This window comes from Pteropus medius, unplaced genomic scaffold (genome assembly GCF_902729225.1).
Source record: "Pteropus medius unplaced genomic scaffold, Ma_sr-lr_union100, whole genome shotgun sequence".
NCBI classification, from domain to species: Eukaryota; Metazoa; Chordata; class Mammalia; order Chiroptera; family Pteropodidae; genus Pteropus; species Pteropus medius.
This window is the reverse complement of record NW_024352786.1, coordinates 14,668,568-14,683,935: the sequence shown is the minus strand read 5'-3', so window position 1 is coordinate 14,683,935 and position 15,368 is coordinate 14,668,568. Positions and strand designations below refer to the sequence as shown.

Genomic DNA, 15,368 nt, shown 5'->3' with positions numbered 1-15,368 from the left:
CCTTCCTTCCTTCCTTCCTTCCTTCCTTCCTTCCTTCTTTCTCTCCCCTCCTTTTCTTTCTTTTTCAAGATTTTAATTGGATAGAGTCTGGTAAACCATGAATAGATGTTTGTTGCAGTAGGCTTTTGAATATTTAGTAATTCAGGTCATTTTTCTCATTAGTATCATGGTGAATTATTTTATGAATCAGAATGGAGCAGTATAATTAATCATTTGAACAAAATATATGATGTGTCTTAATACTTTGATGTGTTTTTGAGTTATTCTCCATTGTGGCAATTTATGTTATTGTTTTTAAAAAGGTGTTGGCTGAAACCATCCCTGTAATGATAAAATGTTTTAATACACTTTATATAGTTGAACTGCATTTAAGAACATGGAGACACTGTGGTCCTATACAACCAAAAGACTTTAATTTATGTCTTATGCAATATTAGCTAACACATCTAGCTGTAATTTTCAGGTGTCTTTTATACCTGATTTTAGTCTTAAAGTAATTTCCTATCACCCTTGTAAAAAATTATCATGAACATAGTGGCTTAAGCAACAAACATTTATTTTTTATAGCTCTGACAGTCAGAAGTCTGAAACTGGTCTCATCAGGCTACAATAAATATGTTGACTGTGTTTTTTTTTTTGGAGAGTCAAAGAGGGAATATGTTTTCTTGCCTTTCCCAGCTTCCAGAGGCTGCTGGCATTCTTTGGCTCTTGATCCTTTTCCATCAAAGCCAGCAACTGCTGGTAGAGTCTTTTATATATCGCATCATTCTGACTCTCTCTCTTCTGCTTTTCTGTTATACATTAAGGATATTGTGATTACTTTGAGCCCACTAGGATATAATTCAGAAAAATATCCTTATTTTAAGATCAGTTAATTAGAAAATCCCATCTGCAATTTTATTTCGCTTTTGCCCTGTAAGGTAACCTATCGACAAATTGCCAGGGTTAGAATGTGGACATCATTGGGGGACCACTCTTATGCTCACTGCAGGTCTGATAGGAAAACATTTCTAAAATTTGATAACCACATTTTATAAACCACAAAATAATTGGACAGTCTCTATTCCATCTTTTTTTTTTCCTGTACAATCTCAATATTTTATCACCAAGTAGATATTTTATTATTACTGCTACTATATTTTACTTTTCCCTAAAAATAAGTTATTTGTATTTGAAAAAAATTAAGAATAGAAAAAGCTGAAGCAATCTGTTTTTCTTCCGTAAATGAGAAGTTTATTTTATATATACAGTCATTAAATATTCTTAGCTGTGCCTAGTGATATGATTGCCAATTTAGTGATTTCACTCTTAACTTTAATGGAAACATACAACTGGAGCAACTTTTACCAATTGTTTATTCATTAAACTTATTATGTGCCCATTATGTACAAATATTATGTTGTTGTTAGATAGGGTCTGACTGACTTGTTCAACCAGAGGCAGTGATATACAGTAACTCAACAAAAGATAGTGTCTCTATTCCCTAGGACTTGGCCTGATAGTGATGTAACTAGAGGGACAGCATGATGGCAGGACTCTCTTGAGGGCAGTAGGATGTAATTATATCTGGCAGTAGTTATAATTCCATTCTCTCTAACTGCCATGGTTTATGATTTCTTTGATTGCAGGAGCCCATAATAATCATGATTGGACTAGTAGTTATCAACAGAGGAAAGAATATGTTTTGATTTAGAAACGACCATTCAGTCATAGCTCATCCAAATGCATTCGGTTTATTCCTGTATGTATTTTCTTCGGAAAGAGTGAATCCAAGGTAGTTTCTCCAAAAGAAAGAAAGAGAAATGTTGACTCTGGAATAAAGATATAGTCTCATGAATTCTCATCGCTGTTCCCCGAAATCCTAATGGAGACATTGCCAGTTGTTTCCTTGGTTTCTGAATTTCTCTCAGCATACATATACTGACATCGATTAGTTCTTAAAGTCTGATGGCAGCTTGTGTCTCTTTGTACAAATAAGCAATTTCAACAGGTCCAAATTTTCTACAATAACCGTGGTGACAGGCAGAGGACAGGTAGAAGCAGCCTCTGGAACTCTGAAATGCATTAAGTATCTTTCTCAATTTAACATAAAATGATTGAATAAATGAGCACAACCAGAGTTATTCTCTTTTTCTATTGTAATCCTGGTGGGCATTTTTGTAGACGAAGTTCAGAATACATTATCTTTGAAGAGGATTACAATTGTCAATACAATGTGTCTGCAACATTATTTTTCTAAGGGGAAGAAAAAGAGGTAATAGATGACTAACTATATTATTCACATTTAATACACAGTCACATGCCGCATAATGACATTTTTGGTCAGTGATGGACTGCATATGTGACAATGTTCCCATAAGATTATAATGGAGTTGAAAAATTCCTATCACTTAGTGACATTGTTACTGTTCTAACATTGGAACACAATGCATTACTCTCGTGTTTGTGTGATGCTGGTGTAAACAAACCTTCTGTGCCAGTCATATTAAAGTATAGCACCTTGAACAAGCCCGATCCCGTCTAACCTCGGAAGCTAAGCAGGGTCGGACTTGCATGGGAGACCACCTAGAAAGACCAGGTGCTGTACGCATAAAAAATTTTTAAAAAATATAAATAAATAAATAAATAAATAAAGTATAGCGATAAAATTATGTACAGTACCTAAGACCTGATAATGATAATAAAAGACTATGTTAATGGTTTATGTATTTACTGTACTATATACTTTTATCATCATACTTATAAAGAAAAAAGTTTGCTGTAAGACAGTATGCTGTGTTATGCCGGCAACCAACTTAAACATCTTGTGTTTATCGCATCTCTTGATTGCATCATTTTCTCTTGTGCTTGATTTCATCTCATATATATTTTTTTTCATCATGGCCCCTAAGTATACAAAATTCATTGCTAATTTTACTAGTAAGAGGACACATCTAGTGACTGACCCGGAAACTCTGAAATACGTTAAGTCTCTTTCTTGATTTAACTATTAAAAGTGACTAAGGACTATTAAGGTGGGAAAATCAGTGATGATTATTGCTCACTGTCAAGCATATCTCATTCTACTATAGCTAAGATCTTAGAGAACAAGAACAAAGTGATGGAAGCTGTTAAAAACTGCTTCATTCAAGGAAATGAGACTAACAAAAATTTGAGAAGGGCGTATATCAGACATGGAGAAACATCCCTCTCAGCACTATGACTATTATAATCAAAACAAAAAGTTCCGTTTGCAATTTTCATAGAAAAGACTGGGACTCGACTACGTGTTGAACTTACTGCTAACTGCAGTTTGTTTAAATGATTCAAGAATCATTATTCATTACATAATGTGAAAGCGAGTGGTATGTCTGTGGGTGCTGATGTGAAAGCAGCTGAAGAATTTTGGGAAACTTTAGATAAGCTGATTATGGAGAAAAATTACTTGCCAGAGCAAATATTCAATATGAACAAAATCTTATTCTGGGAACAGATGCCTGAAACAACTTTCATCAGTAAGGAAGCCAAGGCAATACCAGGTCTCAAAGATTTTAGGGACAAAATAACAGTCCTGCTTGGGGGCAATGTTGTGGGCTACAAATTAAAACCCTTTGTGATCTGGCAAATTAAAACCCGGGGCCTTCAAACATTATTATTAAGCACACACTGCCAGAGCACTACAAGAATAATAAGTCATGGATGACCCGGCTCCTCTTCCAAGATGCTCTCCTGAGTTGCTAGGCCAGCGAAATGGAGAAGTACTGCGTGGAGAACAACAAAACTTTCAAAATATTGCTTATTGTTTATTTTAATGGTGATTTTCATTCCAAAGTTAGAATGATGTTTCTTTTTCCAAACACCACCTCTTTGATAGAACCAAAGGATCGGGGAGTCATAGCAGCTTTTAAAGCCTACTATCTGAAGAAAACCTTTGCCCAGGCCATTGCTACCACTGAGGAAAACTCTGATGCAGTTCTGGAAGAATGATAGCATCTATGACTGCATCAAGAATCTTGCTTGGACTTGGGGGGATGTCACCAAGGAGTGTATGAGTGGCATCTGGAAGAAGACATTCAAGAGGTTTGTCCATGACTTCAAAAGGTCTGCCAAGGATGAAGAGGTTGCAAAAATCAACAAGCTTGCGGGTGACATGGCCAACAATTTTAACCTACGTGTGGACGAGGATGATATCGAAGAGCTCCTGGAAGTGATTCCTGAGGAACTGACTAATGAGGAGTTATTGGAACTGAAACAGGAGTACATTGCTGAAGAAGAAGCAAGAGAAAAAGGAAACTGCAGGAAAAGAAAGAGACGAAGAACCCCCAAGAAAATTCATAGTGAAGGGGTTAGCAGAAGTGTTTTCAGACCTCAATAAACACCTTAAAATGTTTGAAGAGAGCATGGATCCCAACACTGAAAGGTTTTCATTAATAGAAAGGAACGCTCATGGTACACTATCTGCTTTCAAGCGAATCTATGATGAAAAAAAAGAAACACACCAAGAAAACTGCCATAGATATATTTCTGGAAAGAGGGACATCTCCTCAAGATGAGACCCAAGCAGGTCCTTCAGGAGGTATTCCAGAAGAAGGCATTGTTATTATCGGAGATGACAGCTCCATGCATGTTATTGTCCCTGAGACAGAATTTTTTATATCCAAGTCATAATCTCATTTCATATTGGCTTTGAAAACATTTATTAAACTAAACTTTCTTATATTACTATTTGCCTAAATGTCAGTGTTTCTTCATCAGGGTTATTGAGTTTCACATGAAATGCAAAAGTCATAATGGAGTTCTTTTGTGTGCCGTATTAAGTAAGATATTAGAACTGTAACTTCAAAGTCGTCAAGAATCATTGGCCAAACTGACTTAATTTAAAAAAAATTTCCAACTTCTGTACCCTTGTGTAGTCTGAACCATTCATAGTTTTGTCTTTAAATTAAACATTTTAAAATAATTTCTTAAAATTAATCCTGTGCAGATTCAGTTATTTCTGAGCTTAACTTAGTGAAGATTTTACTGAGACATTTTGATATTCAAACGTGATAACATTTAATAAATGTCCTTTGTTGGGCTACTGTGATTAGAGTGCTAGAGGACCAGAGATCTCAGAAATATTGTGAGGGTTAGTCCCTCTTCTGTTTCTTGGCTATAAACATTCCTTAAATATTCACACACACACACCCCAGGGAATATTTCCTATATCATTACTTTTTAGAAAGTTATGAATAGTCATAGTCAGGAGACAGATTTGAAGAAAATTTGTAAGCTAAATAATTGGGATTCAAGTTTTGTATTACATATGTGTTCCTATATTAGATGCTATTTAAAAGTAAATGAATATATAGTTTGCTTGATCTCTATAAAATCTATTAATCATTGTGTTCCCCTCAGAATTAAGCACCATGCTTTGTAGGTGCATAATAGTAACATTTTTGAATTAATATTGTAGACTTCACCTTCAACCAGACAATTAGATTTTGAAGGAGCTTCAATTCAGTAAATATCTTTATATAGTGCTATACATTTTCTTCCACAAGATATTAACCTGTACATCTCCTATTTACCTTCATGAATATTTGGAGAATAAAATTAAAGGAAATGTTTTTGCTATGCAATTTCCTTTTTACTCACTACCATTTTTAAAACACAGTTTTCCCCTGTTTTAAAATAGTAAACCTGTGGCCATAAAGGTAGAATATGATTTGTTCTCTATTTCATATTAGAGATAAAATTGAAATAACATGATTTTCTTTGAGGAAAAATAGTATGTCTAGGTAGTTTCTACTCTTGCATTCTTTACCAGCTGCATTTTCACCCTGTTTTTCATACCAACTGGCTTTCCTGGCCTGATAAAGCAGGATCATCAATTTTTCCAGCACACCTGCACACCACGAGATTGATGCCAGTAGGGAAACAACTATCTGCTGCCTATTCTCTTTAGTTTTGAACCTGAAGATTGAAGGAAAATTTAAATAAAATGGAGTGGTCAGCCTCAATATTTCCACTTCTCAAAATAAATATTCAAAGCTATCTTTTGATAGGAATGTGAAGAATATTAAAAATGCAAGTAAACATTAGAAGATGTGGACTCTTCTTTCTCTGCAAACCTTCCTGAGTAGTTGTCTTTCAGCGAAAGTCAGAATCTTGGTGATCACTGGTGGTTGCAGAAGCTGGTGATGGAACTTTAACCCATATGCTTAAACAGCCAGTGTCTTGTCTTCTTCTTACCTTTAGATTTCTGTTTTGGGGTGAAAAATACCTGAAAATAAATGAGGCAGATTTTGTGAATAAAGGTGTTGATATTTAAATAAAAGGAAATTCATTCTTCATGGGGTAAGAAAATGACATATTATTGTAACTAGTGAAAAATAATAGACTTAAAACAGGAGAATTTGACGTTGGTATCATGGATTTTGGGAAGTTGTGAAAAGAATAAGAAGTGTTTAGATTCCAGGAATCTTTGATTTAAATATCTTAATGAAAGTAGAAGAGTTCTCAGCTGGCTGGTGCAGAAGATAAAATACCATAAATGTCAGCACCGTGCCTGGGTGACTCTTCAAGTCATTATAAACAATTAAGGGCACTATAAAAGACAAGGTCAGAGCATTTCTCTTAACTCTTCATATAGATCATTTTTATTCTGGTACATATCTCATTTCCCTTCAAGTATCTTTAACTGTAAAGAGAGAGATAACCTTTAGGACTCTCTTTTATTGATAAGGAAACAAAATGAAAGCCCCTCAGTTTATACTCGGTTGCTGTAATCTGTGAACAGCATATTTTTCTAAGTGGTAATATGGTTAAGTTGGCAAGAATTGAATAAGAAGTATATGTTCACATGAATTAAAAATTTTGCTAAGTCGATATATGAAGGTGCATTGTAGATGAACTTGAAACATTTCTATAGGAACACACTTCATACAGGGTATACTGGCAGCAGCACACCATGGAAGGTTCTGTGTGCCATATGACCTATGGATTTTTGACACTGGACTCTCAGGCTAAGTTTGAACTGGACTTCCATGGCAATGATCTTTTTAAGGCTCTATTAGAGAACAAATTGACTCTTCTTTCACTCAACAAATCTATTAAACTCCTATACTTTTTTGGAGTATGCTCCTCTTCTCATGTTGCTGACATTCTAATTTGGAATGAAGATAAAAAATTGTTACTCATGTGATAAACTTTTAAAACTTGTGACGTAGCCTCTTCCAAGTAATTCTCCTAAGAGAGTATTACCAATACTTTATAATTTCATAAAATTATAAAGAATTGTATTGAAAAAGATAAATCATTATATCTATAATTTAAAATAAGATCTGAATTATATTTGACTACTATGAAGTTTACTGGTAAAACCTCAATTTTATCCAAATGTGCTACCGATCATAAAAACTAGCAAACATAAGAGCCTTGCATGTTTCCGAAATACATTTTTCATAAGAGACATTGGATATCTATCACTGGCTTGTTCAATTGGAGTCAGATCAAGCAGTCAGTGTTCATTTTAATTTAAATCTCTTCAAAGCAGTTAGCCCCTTCTTCTCTACCCAAAGCCATCAAGATTTGCTGCAGACGCTGGGTAGTTTTATCCTGGAGGAAGGCAATAGCAGTGGAAAGGATTACTATTAGCCTCTACCACGCATGACTCATTAGAACATGTCGTGAAATAAGTTTAGCTCCCTATCAGGCAAGCAGTAGAGCGTTCCCAAGTCATTTATCAAGTGAAAAGGAAGGAAGTTGTCGTATTCGGGCAGCCCCAATGATATGAGCAGAAATGTATCACGTTATTATTTTCCCTTCCTTCTGCAGAAAACATGATATGTTGATTGATCTTAGATTGTTTAGGGTCTAAAGTGTTCTATTCTTACAAAAGTTATGAATTAAAGACCCTAAATTGTAAGGTGTTAATGGGAGTGAAATTCACACCCAATGCAGAGATATTAGTTGGAAACTAAATCTTGTCATGCTCAAGGTACTTTTATTGCTGTAAAAAATAAATAAATAAATAAATAAATAAATAAATAAATAAATAAATAGAAATGAAGGTCACAAGCTAATACTATTTAGTATGTAAGACATTTAAAGAGATTCATCATTTTTCATGTGACATACAGATAACTCTTAAAAAGATTTCAGTATTTGATTTGGTATTTAAATATTTCAGGTCAATCCTTTAAATATTTCAAGTCAATCCTTTAGAAACTATATATGTAACAAGTAAATGGTGGTCAAGATTCCTGATGCTCCACAATTGTTTGGTAGTGTTTGGATGGCGGCAACAATTTTATTTATAATGGAGTTTAAGGAAATCCACATTGACAGAGGATTTTTTAAGTACCACACACTGTGTCAGGTATGTTTACGCTGAGTGGATCATTTCATTCTATGGCACAGATGGATATTACTTTTTTTCGGCTTTATTGAAATATAATAGACAATTAGTTGCTCGTATTTACATTGTACAAGTTAATGAAGTTTTTTTTTTAATTATAGTTGGCATACAATATTAGTTTCAGTTGTACAGCATAGTGATTAGAGATCTAATAACTCACAAAGTGATCACCCAAATAATTCTAGTACTCCTCTTCTCCCTTACATATTTATTACATTATTAACTATTTTCTTTATGCTACACTTTGCTTCTTCATATCTATTTTGTAACTGTGATGAATATTATTTTTATGCCAGTTTTCTCAGGTGAAAACACTGAGGCTCAAGGTTTAATAACTTGCCCAAGATTATATAGTTAATAAAGAGTAGAGCTGGGCTGGAACCCAGGGCTCTGTGACATCACAGTTTCTTCTCAGATTAGTCAGTAACCTCACCTAGTATTTCACGGTATTTGTGCTATTCTATATTAATGGGGGAATAAATCTCTAATGCGCTTGATCTTAGAAATTTAAATAATCCAAGTGTTTAAAATTGCATCTCTATTTTTAAATAAGGTTGCAAAACTATGTATATAAGTTAATTTATTTTGGAAAATTTTGTACATGTTTTTACCATCTGTCGATGGCGGACAGAGGTGATGGCACAGTTTCGGTTCTCTCCATAATTTTTTACATAGACAGAAGTTTACCCATGACCGTCTGTTATAAACAAGCTTCTCATTACACCCTGAGAGCTGTCTTCACTTCCCTGTACTCCTTCCTTATTGCTCCTCATGGGAAAGGGGGGCCTCTGGGCCTTAACTCTCAAAACGGCTTTGCCTTCCTGAGTTATTGCCTCAACAAATACTTGTATAGTGACTAAGTAGAGCCAGGCACTGTCCTAAGAGCTTTACAAGGAGAGGATTGACCCATAGATTCTCACAGTAACCCAATGAGTAAGGAATTGTTACCATGCCTCACTTGAGCAGATGAGGAAATTGAAACACGTAAAGTAATTCACCCAGTGTCTTACCGCTAATAAGTGGTAAAAATGGAATTTGAACCTAGAGTATCTGATGCTAGAGATCTTGATCTTAATCGTTACATTACAATTTGGGGTGTCTACTTTAAATTATATCACAACTTCTTTTTCTTTTAAATTTTATTTTATTAGTTTCAAGTATACAATACATTGGTTAGACATTGATATAGTTTCTAAAACGATCTGCCTAATTGCTCTTTCTCTCCTCTGGCTCTCTACCTAGCCAATACATTAATGCTAACTACATTCCCTATGCTGTGCTCCCCATCCCCATGACCATCTATCAACTACTAATTTGTACTTCTTTAACCCTTCACCCCATTCTCCCAACTCCCCCTCCTCTGTCCATCACCAAATTGTCCACTATATTTGTGAGCCTGTTTTTGATTAGTTTGGTTTTTTGTTCCTTAGATTCATCACATAAGTGAAATAATATGGTATTTATCTTTCTTTGTCTGACTTAATCCAGGTATGTCATGCCACCCCTTTTACTTCTCCTAAAATACTGCATCATAAATCATTGTCTACCTGTCTTATATTCAATCTCTCTTTTCATTAGTTCTTTTTCCTCTACTTATAAATATGAGTAGATCTGTAACATCTTAAAAAGTACCAACTTCTTTGTAAAATGGAGTCTTTAACTCACTGTATTTCTTTTTTTATTTCCCCTACAACCACCAACCCACTACTTCCTGGCTTATGCCTTAACCCCCTTCTACAACTGTTCTTGCTGTAACCTCTGACTGAGAGGTTTGGACCTCTCAGCTTTCAGCTTTGCTGGACCACAGTCTTTATAAAACTCTATCCCCAGAGCTTTAATAACTATCACTACATATTGGGGATAGCCTTACCTCCCTGAACTTTTCCCCATCTTTTTTACCTCTTTAATATTGTGTCCCCAAAGCTTCTATGCAATGTTTCACTCCTTATTTTAATAGTCACCACTTTCAACAAGAGCTGTTTTCAAATGACGGTTGGTTCCTGTATTTCTCTGTCTCTCAAGTCTCAATGTACTATGTGCAAAACTGAACTTGTTATCTCCCTGTTGCCAGAACATCACCTCTGTTCTTTCTTCTGACTTCCATTCACAGACCATTCACCTTTCACGCTGCCTTCAGAGTTATTCCAAAAAATATATCTTGCCTTCTATATCATCCAGGTCATGCCTGTGTGTAAAATCCTTGAGTAGCATCCCATAGGATAAAGTGAAGTTTGATGAGCAGAGCAAAACGATTTGTAGCAAATGAATTAATCCAGGGATGTTTCTTGATTTATTTCCCAAGTCCTCTCTGCTCTAGCTGTACTAAACTATTTGCTATTTGCCAAGTGGAGCTTCCCCTTTATCAGCTCCATGCCTTTGCACTCTTTTTCTCTGTCTGAAATATCCTTTGATTTTTCTCCTTTTCTCAGAAACATACTTATATTTCGTGACTCAGTGACTCAGCTCATATGTCACTTCCTATGCAGCGCTTTCCCTACCAACCACAATAAATGAGTTGTTCTCCTTCTGGTCTTTATTCAACGTACACTAATCACTTTGCATTGCAATTAATTTTTTAAATCTCTGTTCCTGCAATGATGTGACCTCAGGAAGAAGAATTATATATAATTTATCATAGAGTACTCAATGTTCTGTACATAGTAGTCATTCAATACAAACTTGTAGAATGGTTTGAGTGATCAAATTAATGAATGTAAACAACAAACTTTCATTTAACACATAATTAACATGCTTTGTGCCAGGCAGTGTTCAAGGCACTGGAATACCGCAAAGAACAGCCGTATTGATGAAAATCATTCCTATCACGTGGAACTTACATTCTGCTGGAGGAATGAAGGTAATTAATAAGACAAGTAAGCAAAGTATAAAATTAGATGGTGAAAAGTGCTATGAAAAAAAATGCAGAGAGAATAGATGAGAAATGCCAGGGGGCAGTGAGGGCTGCAATTTTAAATATGACCGTCAATGAAGGCCTTAAAAAAGAAGATGATACTTGAGAAACATCTACAATAGAGAAGGGAGGAGACCATTTGGGAATTGAAGATCTCTCCAGGCAAAGAATAGCAAAGGTAAGGGTAAAAGGATGCTTGAGGAGGCATAGTACCAGATACTAGACTGGCGAGAAAGAGGGAATGGAAGTGGGGAGAAGTATTAGAGGTAACTTCAGAGAGGACCAGAGGTTAGACTCTGCAGCAATTTTACTTTGTGTGACATGGGGAGCCACTGGAAGACCCACAGAAAAGTGTTATAATGTTTTATAGAATTTAAAACATTTATCTTACGATGCCATAATGAGCAGTTACCTCTGGTAAATTTGTGACATTGGCTTTGCAAATTGCATTGAAGGCTCTTGATACTGAGTTCATTTTCCCACACATGTATGTTTGAGGACAGCCAGTATTCACAAAGGTAAAAAAAAAAACAACCCGCATCTCTCTCTGCAAGAGCATAACGGTCTTGCGAACACTAAAGGGCAAATGGGAAAAATATACCTGTCTGCATCAGTGGACAGGAAGACAGAAAAACATGGCTGGGAGTGTATGGCATTGAATTGGGTAAGTAAACTGTGGATTAGTTATTGCTCTTTTATATGCTGTTTAACTTGCAAAGAAGAGAATATGTTATATGAGAAGTTATTGATATAGTTGTTCTAATTAATTAAATAGGTGTTTAATTAGAATAATTAAATAGATGTTTAATAGAGTATCTTAGAAACTCTTGCACATTCAGTTAGATAATATTTTTTCTTTCTGTGTTGCTTTCTTTTTGTTTTATTTCTCTGGCAGAAGCTTTCGAGGTGATCGTAACAAAGATATCAGCACTCTTTTTTTATGGATAGGTACAGAAATCATACTACTTATTCTCTATCCTGATTTCTTATTGCAATTTTATTGTTGTTTTGAAGTCATACACCTTTATGGTAAAACAGAAGATATTGAGTTTCCCAGAATTAGGTGGATTAGCTTTTAGGAAATTCTGAAAGTTAAGGTTCTCTGAAAGACCAAATAAATCCAATCAAATGGCCAAGTTTATACTAATTGTATTCTAGAGATAGATAAAGTTTCTCTTTTCTAGGAAGAGTCAAAATAGAGCTTGAATCTTAAATTATTAGATGCTAGAGGTTTATCTTTATATGAAGAGAAAAAAATTAAGTGGTAAAAATTTTTCTTTATCTTAGCTACAATTTTATTGAAATACAAATAAATATATTAAAATAAATTAAACCAAAATATAGAAAATAAATTCATTAAAATATATAGTATATATACATACCTATGTAATAGATTTACATATAATGTATAATATAGTGGATTTTCTGCAATACTATGCTCTAATTTAAATAAAATATTTTTAAATGTATTAATGAGTAAGTATTAGATTATTTCAGAAAGTACCATAATTGCTTTTGTCATACATAAATCTGCATTTTAAGAGCAGATCTAAGCTATTATTTCTTGGTCATAAACTGATGTGGCTCAACAGGCTATGGTTATATTTCTCTTGGTTTAATCTCCACTCTCCAATTCCCCCTAATGAAATGAAAACCAGGCCTATCTTTTCATTAAACTCTTCACTGAAAACGTTGGCATCACCTCTCCACATTGGAAATCGAGGAACACAGTGTGTGTGTACTGAAAAGAAAACCCCAAGAAGTATGAGAGCTAAGTTTCAAGTTCCACTGTTTCCTTCTCAAGACCAGTATTCCCCAGAGTTTCATCATATCTGTGGGTCTCCCCTGGCCAAAATTCCTACTACGACATCTGTTTCACAACTCTTATTGATGGGATGAGACATTGATACAGAAGAGAGAAAATGGGGAATGGGATCTTCTACCGTTTTAAAACACTTATCAAAGTTAGCTTCCCACTGACTATCCCCCACTCCCTCCTTCCTCTAGCACATCCTCCTAAGAGTTGAGACTTTCTCTTCCCTCTGGATTCTTGTTTCCTTGCCCCAGGTCTGCTCTCCACTTTCCAGGGATCTAAGAAGTTCTTGGCCACCATTAGACTACAACTGAGAGAATCAACTTATCTCTCCCCATGATCAGTAATTATGTCTCTTCTTGCTCACGATCGGTGGTTCTGGTAATATTTGGAGACTGAGATGTTCTATATCTAAAGTAAAATACTACTGGCATTTTTTTTTTCCCAATTTACAGAAAAAAAAATAACACATATTTTTTTTCTCAATTTTAGATTTTTTTCTATGTATTTTGTTTCTACTTCTGCTGCCTGTTATGACTTCTTTGCTGGTTCTGGCATATTACAGAGTAAAACACACAAATTCAATTAAAAGTCAGCAAACTTTTATTATAATATTAATGGAAATATCAAGCCCTTTTTCCCCAGTAGAGAAATATGCTTGTTATATGGTTTTATATTGAACAAGTTTAATATATTAATTTTTCTATATGCAAACTATTTTTTATCCTTCATTGGATTAAATTTATCAAATACTTTACTATACCATGATGTTTCTCAAAGAGCAATGACACTGATGAGCCCTCCACCAGGCACAGGAGAGAATCACAGTTCAGTAAGGCATCCTTTCATTTAGAATCTTCTCTCCTTTTATAGTTTGACTGTGTGTCTACGGAGACATATCCAGGAGTGGATCATACAAGGTCTTAGAGTGTGTTCTTTCCAATCATTTTTTTGTCATTCTGTTTGCACCTTACTTTAAGAAGACCCATGTGCTTCAATTCTACTTGTAAAACATGGTGTTTACAAATTCCCCTTAATGGTGAAGTTGACCATTCGGTTGGGTGCTTGCCTCATGCTGTCTGTTTAACAGGTAGCTCTTACTTGTAGCATACTGTATTCTCATTAAACATCACGTAGAAAGAGTCAAATCTTTCAGGCCTTTTAGGTAGAAGGTCCAAATAAGACTAGGTTCTTGGCCACATCCAAAGACCGAGGGTTATGGTTTTCAGTTATATGCCTGAAAAAGATTTACTAGAGGAGTTTTTGGGAAGTGCAGTTCTGCTTCTCTTCACCATGGGCTTTTTAAAAAGCACCCTGTGTCATTCTTACGAAAAATACTTTAGAGCAACACCGTCCAATATAAATATAATGTAAGTCACACATATAATTTTATATTTTCTAATAGCCACATTAATACAGTAAAAAAGCAGGTGAAATTAATCTTATTGTTTATCTAATTTAACTCTATATATCCAAAATATCATCATTCAATATTTAATCAATATAAAATTATTAAGGAAGTTTTTCCTTTTTTTTTTTTTTGTAAAAAATTAAGTCTTCAAAATCTGGTGTGCATTTTGTAGTGACAGCACATCATCTCAATTTGGACTATCCTCATTGCAAGTATTCAGTAACCACATGGACCTAGTGATTACCTTATCACACAACACAGCTTAGAGAATTGCTTTCGAATCTAGTAAATAAGCTTGTGATGCTAAATAAGAATATGCTTTATTTTGTGCTTTTGTGCTTGGCAGTAAGCTAAGTTTTTAAAATGCATCATATTATAAAATTCATGCAACAGGAATATGAGATAGATATGCTATTTTATCTATTTGATAGGAAAAAACAAATTCAGGCTTTAGAGGTTATGTCCAAAATTGTAAAGCAAGTGAAAGACAGAGCCAGTTTGATATGACTTCAGAGCATACCTACTAACCACCCTGAGTACACTCTTCTACACTATGCTTATTTCTTGCACAACTTAAATAAAATGCAGGCTTCTTTCTAATGTTAACATCTTAGATGTACATGTTCAAGAGATTGTGTGATATAAATATATCATAAAACAAAATTCAGAGGTAATTGGATTGTGTTTATATATTAATTTTTCTTGCCTTTTCACTTCCCAGAAGTGGAATAAGCATCCTTGACGTGAGATGTTTGGGAGTACTACAAAACTTTACATGAGCGGCTTTTTAAAACAATCATATTTCTCAAGATTAGTGGTTTTTTTTTTTCCTTTGAAAAATAGGAAACATTCA

At 34.6% G+C, this 15,368-nt stretch overlaps 1 protein-coding gene across 5 annotated transcripts in view; it reads left to right on the top strand.

The window, feature by feature from the left end:
- Positions 1–15,368, top strand: part of PCDH7 (protocadherin 7) — a 356,517-nt gene that overhangs the window by 25,614 nt on the left and 315,535 nt on the right. The window lies entirely within an intron of this gene.